A 14584-nucleotide genomic window follows, 5' to 3' on the forward strand; every position below is an offset into this window, starting at 1 on the left:
ATAGTTTCTGCTTTCCTTTCTTTCCATCATGCTGAACATATGTTGAGTTTACTTTCTATGTAACATTTGGCCATATGTTGGACAAGTCCTCTAGGAATGACTTGCCAAGTGCCAGAAAATGCTCTGCTGTGACAAATTGACAGGTAAACTAAAGCTATTGTGTTTTAATGGTATTTTAACATAAGCAGAGATTTTAATGCATCTGAAAATACATTCAGAAGGAGGGATGGAGCTTTCTTAACTGTGATTTAGAAAAKAAACAACTATGAGTAGTTGTTAAGAATTCTCCCCTACACAGGGTCATTTTTATCAAATGAGGGGAGAGCTAACAAAAATTTTAGACTTAATTTCTTTCCACATTGTGCCTTATTTAGCTATTTACCTGTTATAGGATTCTGCTCTGTTAGTGGTTAGTTCCCCCTTCTTTTGATTCAGATATAAATAGTTTCACTATGTGCAAAACCTCAGAGAAACAGACCCTAACAAACAAGTTTAGAACATCTAATATTTCGGGAAGAAAATAGTTAAGAGCTTTCCATTTAAGCTTGCCAGCAAGCATGCACCATCTTCATTGACCAGGAAAAATCAGAATAGCCAAACACAAAGATTTCTAGTGATTATTTAGAACCATTTAGAATGTGTGATTTATTGACAACCATATAACTTTATTTTGCTTATATAGAGAGTGTGTTAGTTGCTTACAGCGTCTGCTCCCTGTGTTAAAAAAGAATCAATACAAAACATTCCAGTTGCATCATCTTTTGAGACTGAGCATCAACACTTTTCCAAAGGAACAAGTCATTACTGGGTTCTCAAAGAAGAAAATTGTGTAGGCTGGATTTTCTTGCTGTATCATAAGGAAGCCACCTTCAAATGGAAACCAGAGTGTGTATATATAGCAAAGCAGTAAAGTCAGACACATCTTTATAGGCTAACAAATATAAACTCCTAAAGACTTTAGAAACCGAAAACAAAAGTGTCAGGAATTAACCTGGAAGCCTTCCTACCCTACTCCTGCTCTGGCCCAGGGTTGTCTTGGTAGTTATCTGAGAGAGAAGGATTTATGGCTTTGCTTTTGCTTGTTTGCTAATTTATTTTTATGTCCTTGGACTGATATTATCTTCTTTGTTGCCTGTGGCTTCTCAGAAGACTGAGCAGAAGGTAGGCATAAGAAACAGATCTTTGGAGACTATTTTGGCTGCAGAGCTATTGTGGAATTCAGCACGTTACCAATATGCTGTTTTTTTCAAAACTAAGTTGGTATAACTTTTCTTTACAGGATTCAGTTTCACCCTTATTATCCTTAATGCTATTGTAGTGTATGAAATACATGTGCAATGTTCAGTTCTCAGTGTTTCGGTAATGCCTGAAGCAAATGTTAATGTATTTGTACTAATTTTGAGGGTTTGTCTTATTCAGTTTTTAAAAACAGTAAATTATTTGTTATGTACAATAGAAATTAAATTTTGCGTGAGTTTACACATATGTTTTTAAGTTAATGGATATGCTGTGTATTTAACACAGAGAATCAATGAACAGATACAGCCAAAATGATATAAACAGTATAAATATTTTTCAACATTTGATTACATTTTGCAGCATTTTTCTGCAGTGCTGTCTGCCCTGATAAAATGAATAGCTCATCAACACCTTTGTAAACATAAACTGCAGCCTGCAGCTTTATTTTTCCATCATTAAACAATTCACAATGTGTTCAGTATTCCAGTCCAGCTGATCATGAGATAAAGTGTGACTAAAAAGTAGATCATCTGGTGGATGCTCCAGTGTTTGATATGACACAAAGGGCTCCTTTCTGCCCTCCAGCAAACCCGTGCAGCTCCCATTGAAACCAGGGGGAGCTGTGCGTGCCTTTTCGAGGCACGTTACTGTATCTGAAGCACTTGCTCCATTTCATCATTGAAATTTGCACAGCAATAGAGACATCCAAGCCAAGCACAGCCACCTCTTGCCTGTTTGCATATTCAGCTGATTGCAGTGTTAGATTTAGTCGCTGAACTTATCTTTTATGCTTTTGTGCCCTCATTTATTCCTTGGCACAGGGTGTCTGTGCAGCGCTCTCGCATCTCATGGTGAAAGGTGGCTAAGGGTGGTATTAGACATAACCATTAACTCAACTTAGAGGCTTCTTCACAGAAGGATTGTCTCTTTTTCCTTTTTTTCTGAGGTGAATCTTTTTAGTAAAAATTGCTGTCTTGTGGAGACGCACCCTTGCAAGTAAGGTTCACAGCTGCTGAAGGCAGCACTTTAATTATTCACAGCAAACCTGCCTCGGAAGGGCCATCCTGGAGCGGGGGGACAGAAAGCTGCCGTGTCCCCACAGTGCCGCAGCCGCTAGGTGCGGTACGCARCAAGGAGGCTGGTGCCGTTTCTGAGCACACGGGGCACACGAGGAGGGAACCGAGCCCACCACATCTCTTCCGTACTGCTTCCAGAGCTGGGATGGATTTGGACCACTGTCAGAGAGCTGAAAGGTTTCCTATGGCAGCTCCCTGCTGCCAAATGTTACATTGGTTTCTCGTGGCTGTAGGTGCTCTGTATCATTTGAATTATTCTAGCTTTGTGTATTTTTCGAACGCGGCTTTTGACTGCGTTGCACCACAGGCCTTGGAGAYGGAAGCGGTACGGTATGCCTTGCCGCTTCTCTGGGTGCTAAGGCAGGCCTGACCCCTGTTGGCCTCTCGGAGTTTAAATGCTTTTCTGTATCTCGGTGCCTGGAAGTGCTTTGGAGCTTTGCTTTTTCTTAGTACCTGGCAAGGGGCTAGAGACCTGTGGCTCACAGGCCGGATACAGCTGGAAGCCCTTATATATATATGATGTTGTGTGTGTCTGGCCTGCCGAAGGCATTTGGAAATATTCAGCCCTCTGCAAAGAGACGGCTCCTCGCTTGTGCACTGCATTTTGTCGCAGCTCCTTTCTTAGCCATCTCTTTGGTAGAAAATGCACGGGGGCTGCATTCGCACAGCGTTCATGCCGCTCTCCTAAGATCACCTGTATGCACAGAATTTGAAAGTATCCACTTAAAGCTTTTACCCAGGGTTTCTGGCTGCAGTGCAGACTGAGTGTGTCTGTGTGGCTTTCTGTGTAGGCAGACTCTCATGTTCCCTAGTCCAGTGCTGGAGTTAATGTGGAGAGCTAGGCTCGGAGCRCAGCGGCATCGAAAGAGATGAGATGAGCTTCAGTGCTGAGTTTCTTCAGGCCCTTCCAGCTGGAATCAAAGGTGGGAACTTTGCAGGTTCTTTTGCAAAAGGCTGCAAACCCCGCAGATGACTGAGGTATTGCAAGGATTGATATGAACTCAGTTTGCAAACAAATCAGGGACAGAGTCCTCAAACTGTTATAATACCTTGTTCTCCTTGTCGTATGATATCTTGTTCTTCTAGTCACTCTTCTGTCTCATATATACCTTCATATATATTTTTTCCCTCTGGCCTGAATTATTTGTTCAGCATTATGTCTTTACAGCAGTAAGTCTTTACTGTACCTGTGCATTGCTTGATCAGTTGAGGTAGGATCCAGTTTACGTGGAAATCCATGGGATTTTTTGCACTAACTTCAGTGGTTTTAAACATTAAGTCAGTATGAGCCACTGGAGACTTAATTTTCTGGTTTGAACCATGAAAGCTAGCATGTGGTATTTGACATGTACAACCTGAAAATTATTCTGTTCTTTATAGTGCAAGGACGTAAAAAAAATCCTTAACTAAACTGAGTTTAGGTTTTCATAAGTTGAAGCACTAGAGTGTACATGTAGAGGTGTACGTACAAGCAGGGTTGTGTGTTTGTGGCAATAGGACCAGCAGCAGTGTGACTGGATCAGAAGGCTTCAGTTGTCAGTCAGACATGCATGAATTCTAAACCAAACCGATTGATCCATCTCATAAGTGTAATTCTGATATATTCTGTTTTTTGTTTGGGGTTTTTTTGTTTTTTGTTTTTTTTAATAGAACAGCCTCTGATAGGCACTGAAGTGAATAATTCTATATTTGGCAATTATTTATGAACTGCAGATCTCATAAACACAGCAGATGCATTTCCTGGATGGCAGCCATTAGTGCATCTGGGGACTTATTTACTTGTTATTCAAAATATTGGACTGGAAGGGAAAAAGAAAAGATGCTCCCACCACTTTCTAATTTTCACTTCCTTTCTGAGGTGCTCCACAACGTTCCTTCCCCTAGATTTTTCACCTTATAAACATTCCTTGACATCTCCCAAGTATTCAGTTGTCTTAATAAACTTTGATTCAGTCTTTACACTCAGTACTTCCAAAATAATAGTCATCCAGGATGCATTGTGGGCCCTGCTCCTTGGAGATTTCTGTCCTAACATATTTAGGACAGCACTCTATTTTTTTATATATATATTTCTTTAAAGAAAAAGAAAAAAAATCCTTGCAAAGGTTCTTAAAAGGCTTTTCCTATTGTGCCATGTGAGCTTCAACATAAGGAATTTTCAGAGTTGTTGACAGGTGAAATTGGATGGCTTGGATACCCGATGGTACCCACTGGATGGCTTGGATATCTCTGATCTGCAGACGCATATAAAGCCAGGACAATAACGGGCGTCTCGTTCCCTGCGTGCAAAGATCGCTGGAAGGAGCAAAGCAGCAGCCCGGTTTCAGGTCTATTTGTTGTTTCAGCCCTCGGTGCCTCAGTCGAGGCTGACTGTCGGGGTGCCAGCCATGATGATTCCCTGGGTGCCACTAATGCACCTCTTCTCTCTGAGCAGGTTGAGGGCTCCGGTTCATTTTACAGGCACCAACAAATTACAGTTCAGGTGACATTTTGAAGAAAAAATAATTGACCTGGGATATAATGAAAACCTTGCTACTTTTTGATATTTTACAGGCACAAGTGTGTAAGTGTTCCTGCTTTCAAGACTAAATAGTAATGTAATGGGGAGTAGCTTCTTATTTATGCTAATTCTGAGGATTTCAGAGCCATTATATCAAAGGTGATGTATACACAGTTTGTATACGTATATATGCTTTGGGGAAGATCTGYTGGGTTTTTTTACTTGCTTTTTTTTTAATCTTTCCCAGTCTTATTTTTTGTCTTCCATTCTTTCTTTTTTTCATTCTTTAATGCCTTTCTTTTGAGAAGGGAAATTTCAAGTTTAATAAGGGTAGACTGAACGGATGACATTTAGATTTGGATTTTTAATACTCCAGGACTGAGGGGAGAGGAGGGATGATTTCAGGCTATTAAACATATAACAAAGTATCTGTATCTCTGAGCTTAATATTTTCCTCTCGTTGAAGCTTAGACCCTCAATTTTAGCATGGGTTGACTCTAGGGGAAGGCAGGTTGTTTATGGTGAAGAGCATTTTGTTTGGTGTGTTAGAATTTCAAGCATGAATCTGGGTGGAATTGGGATTGAATCCCTCCGACTGCCCCAAGAGGCAGCACCAGTGACAGGGTTTGCAATATCCTCTGCAGGTCAGAGAACATACATATGTTTTAATGGAAGAGCAAATACCAAGCATCATTTCTTTAGCAGTACGTGATCTTGTTCCTTCTACACACTAGCTGTGTATTGTATTTTATATATAAAGTAAAACACTTGAACACACATAATAAAAGATTTGCCAAACCAAATACTCATCGGAAAACACTCTAATAGGTTTATGAGAACATACGTATCTTGCCTAGTAGGTTTTCATGCCTGATCCATCATTAGCATTTTGCATATTGAGGTAAGACCAAAATTGAAATAGTGCAGCAAGAATGACTGAAAATGACTAATATGCAAAAGTATTTCACTTGTTTGCTGATTGTTTCCTATCTTGTTTCCTATGGTGGTTGGGAGCTTTAGGGTCATCACTACTTGAAAATATTTTTAAAGACATTTTTGGCTTCATTTTGTTTTTAAAACAAGATTAATTTTTTAAATTTCTGTAGCTGCCTGTAAATAGCTTAATTATAAGTATTTATTCCACTAGTCATAACAGAGTTTGTCATTTTGAATATGAATTTATTTCCAGGCCTTAAATATCTTGGGGCATATTAATCTACAGTGTGGAAGTGAGTGTCATTTTTGATAATTTTTCACTGCTGTATCTTTCCAAGAAACATCTTAAAATTTTTAAATGGCCATTAGGGTTTGATGTAAGATAGCAGACATTACAGTAGAGCTCATAGCTCTTGGGTACGCAGTTCTGTTATCTTTTGTGCAAGGAAACAGCTTTGGGATGCAACCTTTTAAAGTGTCCTGTGTTCCTAAAAATAGGTTAATTGTTCTCAAAAAGAAAGAGTGAAAGTGGGTAAGAAAAGGGAATTCTTTCTCTGCCAGTGGGTCTTTCAGCATTGCTAGTAACACTGCTGATATCTTGGCTTCAACATGAGCCCTTGAGCTTGAGGCAGGAAGTCAGAGAGGATACTACAGAATACATTACTAGACCTTTTAAATAGCATGCTTTATATAGAGTGTGCACCTTAGGGCATTTTGCAAGGTAACAATTTGCTGTTGAGACATATCCTTGTGTGCTGGTTGTATCTGTCAAAACTGAGCTTTCTTCTTGTTGTATGAACTCTAACCTTTCATTTCATCACCGTCTCAGAAGTTGAAGTTTCATGTCCAGGTCTGTAAATACTCTGTAGTGTAAAATTCTACTGATACTCACTTGTTACCCAAAATTCATACTGAGTTCATAAATTAATGGCCTTCAGTTATTCATCTGTGAACCATTAAATGTCCATGGAGTATTTGCTGCTCCAGGTGATCTTTCCTTCTTGTTGCTGGAGTTGTTGCAGTTATCACAGAGAACAGTGTTGGGTCACCTGTAGAGAGCAAAAGAGTATCTGCGCAATAAAAAGGAGAAGAGCCAACAAAATTATTTGAAATGAGAGATTGCCATCATATGACCATGTGTGTACACTAGACCTGGAGACTGGCTGTGTCCATGCTGTGAGCTTGAAAGGGACGGAGATTGTGGGGTCTCTGTGAGGACCTCTCTGTAAAGAGAGAGGGGGAGCTTGGGAGGAATAAAGGCCGGATTTCAAAAGACTGGAGGAAGGGAGAAGGAATATATGACTGTCTAAGGAGAAGGCAGTGGAAAAGCGAGGGAAAAGGACAAAAAGATACATGAAGGGAACAAGACAGGTATGAAAAGAATGTTTTAACACCTTTCTGACAAGCCACTTCCCATTGCAATCTGTACAAGGTGTAAATATGCCTTTCGCGGAGAAGAAAAACCTGCGAAAGGTTCATGGTGCTGTCATCGTGGAGTACTCGGGAGAATGTGGAAACAGCCCCTTTCTCGGCTCCATCCACAGGAGGCTACAACGCAAAGCTCTGAGCGGTGGCGGTAAGAGCTGCCCTTAYGCCAGAAAGCTCGCCAGTTGTGCCTTCAAGTCCGAGCGCACCTTGTGGGTTGTGTCCCTCTGCGAGTCGTTTAAGCCAGTGCTCTAACGAGGGTCTCTGCTTCTGCCTGCCTTTGAGGGCATCCCCAGCTAGACCTCCCTTTCCGTACAGATCCATCTGCGCAGCAGTGAGGAGGAGGTGTCTCTTGTTGCCACCTGTCCCTTGCTTTACACAGATTGTCCCCTGTGTGAGCAGTAAGATTTGGAGAAAGGTACGTTCAGCCCCAGCTGTCCCCGTGGCTGGGATCCTACTGAAACGCGCTGGCGCTGGCACTGCAGCCCTGGCACCGCGAGCAGCTTCCTTGCACTGCCGGGGAAATACGGGCTCCCGGCCTCCTGCAGCTGCTTAATGCAGCAGACGGTATTGATCTCTCACACCTGTCCTCGGGAGCACATGCTGTTCAGCATATTCCCTGAAATGCCTCGCTCCAGAAGGGCCTTTTTTTAAAGTCGCTTGACCCAGTTGCTGCCGGGCTTGACCAGCCTCCCTTGGGTCAGTAGGTCCTAGCTCCGAATGTGGGTCACCTGGTGGCTGCTCCTTAGGGCCCGTGTCGCTAGGGATAACGCTGCCTCGGCAGAGTGGCCGCCCCCAGCAGGAGGCCTGCGCTGCCGCTCGTTAGGGGGCTCTTTGGCCCGGGTAGTCCCTTCCGGTTCGTGCGCTGAAGGACTCTCCACGTTTGCCCCTCTGTGGAGGTGAGCTTTTCAGGACCGCTCGAGTCGTGGTCATGGCTGTGAATCCCCAAAGAGAAACAAAGCGCCCCGTGCTTTCCTGTGTGAAAAACTTCCTCCTGGATGCTCCGTGCTCTGCTTGGGCAGCCGGCGTCCCCCCTAAATCCCTCGTCCGAGTGCTCGCCGTGGGGGCCAGCCGGCCAGCCAGCCAGCCAGCTGCACGAGGCCTCTCGTCGCGTGGCCGCCTCTGCTCTCCTCGCCGGAGGCCACCTCGGCCGCCCGGAGTCGCAGCGCTTGTAGTCTTTGCTGCACCCGGCGTGTAGCACGGGCAGTGCTGGTCGTTTCCTCTCCTCTTGCGCGGCAGCTGCTGGTGAACAGCRGTGTCCCCAGGCAGCTGGAGCAACGGCCACCGTCCCCGGGGAGCGGCGCCCCGCGGCCGGCCGTGGGGGCTGCTGGCTGCTCTCCTGATGCTCTTTAGAGAAGCAGCGCTCAGTCTCAGTGTCTCCGCACATATTTTGTGTCAAAATCTGATATACTAGGTTAAATTTTGAGCTGCACCACAGTCCTTTTACCAAAGCAGTGAGTACTTGCTGAAAAAAAATTTTCATAATTGCATATATTTTTATTTCTATTGATCATATGCTACACTGGTTTACTGAAAGATCTCCGTGGATGCACTCCTACCAGTAAAGAAGCTAATATCTTACTGAAAAAATTGCCAAGTAAAGGTAATTCAATTAGGCTGCTGCACATAGCTGAAATTTTTAATATTGATGTTGTCTTAAAATTGTCTGCCTTATAAATGTAGTGAAAGACGGAATATGGAAGATATATTTAGCTGTAGTAATTCTGTGATGTTACTGTGCAGTATTTTGTGAAAAGGGTACACAAAACACGTTTTTAAAGAGACTTATTTTGCTTTACAGAGTAAATATAAAAGGATATGTTTATAAACTAAACATCCGGGAAATAAATAGGAGTTGGCTGAAGCATCTCCGCACTGGTGTATTGTTAAGCCTCAGGGAGAAGGCTCTTGTCTTTAGAGCTCAGCCTGTGTGCGTTATTTGCAAAAGTGAGCCCAAAATCTGAATCTTCCCTATTGCAGTTTCCCAAAGGAAAGTCCACTTGCAGCTTTTAACACACTGAAGGAGAGTATTTTTCCTTTTTTGTCTTAAAAACAAGCAAACAAAAATGCAGACCCCTACAAGAAGTGGCCAGTAGAGCGGCAGCCGTTCCCCCATGCCCGCGACGGCTGCGGCTCAGGTCACTCCGTCGTGGCTGTGCAGAGCCTGATCCAAAACTATCTGGAGCTTTAGTTTTTGAAACCAGTGCTTTCAAATTCAACAAATAGGCAACAGCTGTGGCACACTGATGGTATGTATTAAGAGAAGATAAGGAATAACTAAAGAGTGCACTGCAGTAATCCAATCTAGAGGCGATATTAAAGCAATGGATCACAGTAACAGAGCCTGCACCCAAAAGGAAGGGACATAACTTCCTCTACAGACAGATTAAGCCTGAGGTATCGATTCCTGCCACTGTTATTACCAAGCGTTGGGGACACTAACCAGCATCTCAGCTCTACGTTTCAGTAAGGAAGGAGAGCAAGGATTCAGGGGCTGGGGAAGCAGCGGATTTAAATGGGGAGGAAAGAGATCCGTGATAACATGTAGTCAGCTCTTGACCAAAACTGAGCACTAAAACTGTCGGTGATTGACTTCTCTCTCTGAAGGTGACGATCTAAAATATTACTCTAACAGAATATCCTATTTTAAACATAACCTGGACAAGTTTACTATTTCCCATCTGTTTTTATTGAAAACAGCTTGCAAAGTATCACATGCTCTGAGTAAAGACTTTGTGCCAAAGAAGGAATTAACCCATTAGTCATTTAACACTTAAAAGTGACTGTCAAGTGAAATCTGTAAATTCCTATGAGGTATTTCAGTCCAGCACTTGGTGCTTCTTCCCGCTGTTATGCTAGCCCAACATAAATGGAGAAACCTGGGTATTTTCTCAGGTCAGACGTCCCTCTAGCAGACAAAAAATGAGGAAAAGGACCGTTTTGACCATCTTTGATGTTGAAAGGGAGGAGGTGAGCATAGCTGTCAGCTTATACGCGGGTCAGATTCCCATCACCTGAATTAGGCCCTTGTCCCCGTGGAAGGAGAGGGTCGCCTCCGGAGGCAGACCCGCATCGCGGGCGCCTTCTCAGCACGGCGCAGCCGCCCTCTCCCCTTTCTGTAGGCCGCCGAGGGCCTCAGGTCACCCAGGTCCATCTGGGCCAGCCTGCCTGCCTGCCGGTGTCAGGCCCYGCTCCTCTGCGGGACACCTCGGGGTCTTGGTCGTCTGCCCCGCTGCGCCCGAGCTGTGGCGGGCAGTCGCACTGTGCGATCGGAGCGCCGCTGCCTGGCTGGACTGGGCTGTCGGGACTGATGCCAGCGAGTTTGTTAGGCAGCGTAACGGAAGTAAACACCTGGGCAGGAGGCCTCTAAGTTCTGTGCGGCAATGATGCTGTTTAAAGCTGACTTAAAAAAAATTTTTAGATAAATATTTATAAGCTAAAAATTCCTATTTGCATTTTGCAGAGTATGTCTGAGGAAACAGTCTCTTTTACTGAGGTGTATTTTGTTCTGTAGTGCTTGAGACCTCATTAATACAACTGTACCAAAAGCAGAAGGAATGCTATTTTTGCATTTAATCCTCACAGGTTCCCCATATCCTCATTTGGCTTCTATTTATTACATAGCTTTAAAAGGTGTCTTTCAGAAAAATATTAAGTACATCCTTCCCTATTGCTAAAAATCCAAACTAGTTAGGGTTAGTATGCAGTTTACAAGCTAATTATATTTTGAATTACACAGCCATAATTTCTGATCATACTGGATCTATTCAATGTATTTGATGGTCTGAATGTCTTGAAAGTTAAAAAGCAATGGCAAATGTTAGCCAAACACATGAGGCTATTTGCATGAATAAGAATTTTGCAGGAAGACCTAAAATTGCTAATCTACAGTGGTGTTGATCTGTTGCTATTGCTTATATCTTTTTGTCATAATTTCTATCATTATCCATTATTTCCCCATATTTTTAATGAAAAAATATTCACTTTCATTTGAAGAATCCTGAAGGACTTTGCAAACTGAATGATGCGATTCACAGTATGTTGTGTATCTCCAGTAACTTTCCATGTAAAAGTAGAAGAAAAAAATAAGGCAAGAAGCCTTCAGCTCTGGAACTGGAATTGCAAATGTTTAGTACCCTAAAGCAAATCTACCCATTAGCTGATGTCAGTGGGTAAAGAAGAATATTATAGGTAATTGCCACTGCTGTGGGAATTGGGTTAGGGAGAATTTAATTCCCCAAGCTGGAATTTGGCCACGGCATCCATTTACCTCTAAGTTCGCAAAGGCAACTTTAGATCTTTGAAGCCTGTAAGGTGCTAAGGGATTTTGTGCTTCACCCAGGCTATTACTGATAATGAAAAAACTTACACATTAGTACAGATATATTTGCATATACAGTGAGAGGTGTATACTGTATTAACAGGTCCAGTGAGTTTTTAAGTGATAATTGCATTTGCACAATCTTTCTGCAAATAAATGCCAGTTTAACTCCCAAATTTTGCTAATGGTTGAAGGCTGTATGTATCATCCTAGCAGGCCCATCCTCTTTCTGTTTTAATCATTCTTTTCCTGTCCAGTAAATTTTTTTTTTTCTGATATCCTCACAGCTGATATTCTCATATGGCATGGATTTACACGATGGGCTAAACTAAGCAGAATGGCAACACTGCCGGGGGAAGCAGATCCACCAGCACTGTTGTCACAAAGCTACTGCTCACCTGATTCGCTTATTATTTTGTATGCTTTTAAGAAGTGGGTTCTTGGCCTTATATGCACGTGGTAAGATTAGGTCAAAGTGCTAAAGCAGTTGGTAACAAAAATGCAGAACGCTGGTAATTTACATTCCCCTTGTATCTCTGCTAAGACAATCCCAATAATGAGGACAAGAATAATGAATTTCCAGGGTATCATCACTGCTTAACTCTGAGTCATATATACTAATTTGATACTAGACACGTGTATGGTGTTTATTTAAAAGAGGATTTTATTATGAGAGATGTCTTTATTGCAACAGCATTATTGCTCTTACCACTCCTCATTTTGGGAAATATGATACATGTCAGCAATGACATGGTTTGCCATCCTGGAGCAGTCTGTCAGAGCTCCCACGAGAGTTTAGTTTAATATGCATAGATGAGCTAGCCCTCATACAAGAGCTTTTCTGTTTTTTCTATTTACATTGCAAATATTTCCATGGAATTGTGTGGGAGCAAGAGAATTGTCTGCTGAATTCTGATGCCTGTGATGATGATAAAAATATTATTAGCAGTGCCTAGGAAGAAAAATAGATCGCACAAGTTTGCGTGTGACTTTATTCTATAAAATTCTGCAGCTGTGTATTTTTCCTTCATTTACACCATGTATACTGTTATTGTAGTCTGAAAGGAAAATGTCTTCTCACCCAGTCTGTAAAATAGTGTTTGCCATAATACAAATACAACATGTCCCATGGCAAATGTTAGCGTTATGCATCCACAGCGCAGGTTCGTTTTTACCAGAGGAGTATTTTACCAAGTGCTTGACCTGAGCTTTTGTGATGAATATCTCTTCCAGGGAGAAGGAGATTTGCTCTGTAAATCAGAGATGACAGTTTATAATGATACTGTGAGATAGGCAAGAGAAGAAGGGGAAATGGAGCTGAACTCTCCATTAAGGAGGGAGGGACCGTAGTTTCTCATTCCAGCCCGCGGGCTCCTGGCGTGGATTTTCTCACCAATGCGTAGATCAGCTCCGCTGCCCACTGAGCTTCTGTATGCGGGTAGATCGGGACAAGATTTCCTTAATGCTTTGGGGAGGAGAAAAACCTCTCTTGCTTCTTATTGTGAGCCTGGGTGTTAGAGAAATAGCTTTATTCCTGCTTGTTCTTTGCTTTGTGTCCAGGTGGCACTCCCAGTCACTTTGTGACAGGAGTCTGTAAACCCATAATTTACTAATCTGCAGGCTTTGTAATTCCACAAGATGGTGCTTACAACTCAAGTCAAAATGGAAGTTGTCCCCCTCCTCTTAAATTCTCTGCTGTTAAATCTCAAATGAGACCCAGTGTTACTGTGGAGAGTACTTTTATGCAGCAACCTGCATAATATTTCTTAGGACAGCATGAAAAATCCAACTGAACTTAAAGCACAGTTACCAAAGCGCATTAGCGAAAGTACAGGTTTTGAAGCATTCATTTTCTCTTTTGGTTATGTTTGTTGCTTTAATTATACAATGACAAAATTAACAATGCCTGTCCTGTTAATTAATAAGATTCCTTAATACAGTATATGGGAGTTTGGGTTAAATTTTGTATTCAGATTTATATTCATTTTTCTCTGACTTTGTGCAGGAATAGTATATGCACAAATCTAAGCAGTTTTTTTTAATAGGGGCAAAGACTTTTTTCCCTTGGAGGTCATACTGGTTTGTGTCTTAGCAGCTCCCCTCTGTATTCCTCTCTGCTCTGGCCCATAAAAACCAGTTGCTGAGGTCCATGACTTACTCTTGTTTTAAATTCAGGATCAACACTATTCCCTGCAATTTTCAGACCAGCAGCATATCTGTCTGCGTATTGAAATGTATTAGACTGGAGAATACTCTTATAGTATTGTATAGCGTAGGTATTTAATAAATACAAAGTGTTTGTGCATGTGTGTGTGTAAAGAACTTTGTCTAAATATGGAAATGAGTCTTTGAACAGATCTATTAAATTTCCTACCCTTGCGAAAAAACATAGTGAAGTTATTGGAGAGATGACTTTACCCAAAGCAAAAATTAGATCAGCGATACATTTACAGTGTATGTTAGTCTTTTAAAAACCACATGAAGACCTTGGCTGCTCTGAGATGGCCTCAGAATTATCAGAGCTCGGTAGCTGTTGCCTGGGAGAGGAACTGGGCGATGGAGAGAACTGACGGGACTCTGGGATTACGCACAGGAGAGAGAGCTGGAGCACTGATGGTGCCGTCATTGCACTTTGCAGGGGATAGTTACATTTTCAGTGACTAAAATCCAGAATGCTGATTCGGTGTTGTAATCATTTGGCCCTGGGCTGCAGTTTAAAAAGCTGCATACTAAAATTATGTTAAATGCTACTGAGTGATTTAAAAAAACAAACAAAAAATGTGTGTGTGTGGGGGTGGGGGGATTGGAAAGTACCATCTCTGTCCTGTGCATGAATTTTTACTTCTGCTCTCTTGTTGATGCATCTTGCTCAGGAAAAGAAAAGGTTCTGTGGAAAAATAGAAAACTATTGTCTGTGAAACTACAACGCGTCTGCCAAGGGAAGGCTGAACTGAGGTTGCTGGGGCAGTATCTTAAATGCTTGATTTTATCTTTCTGTTAAGATTGTAATTTATAATTTTGTAGTTCTCTTCCTCTCCCCAAGGGAAAAGATAAGAGTAAATTCTGTTTTACGTGATTTTAGCCACG

At 42.2% G+C, this 14584-nt stretch overlaps 1 protein-coding gene across 1 annotated transcript in view; it reads left to right on the forward strand.

Annotated features, from left to right (window-relative positions):
* Positions 1-14584, forward strand: part of ANK3 (ankyrin 3) — a 207430-nt gene that overhangs the window by 21838 nt on the left and 171008 nt on the right. The gene's annotated exons all lie outside the window — the stretch shown is intronic.

Source organism: Apteryx rowi, unplaced genomic scaffold, assembly GCF_003343035.1.
Source record: "Apteryx rowi isolate R43461 unplaced genomic scaffold, aptRow1 scaffold_30, whole genome shotgun sequence".
NCBI lineage: Eukaryota > Metazoa > Chordata > Aves > Apterygiformes > Apterygidae > Apteryx > Apteryx rowi.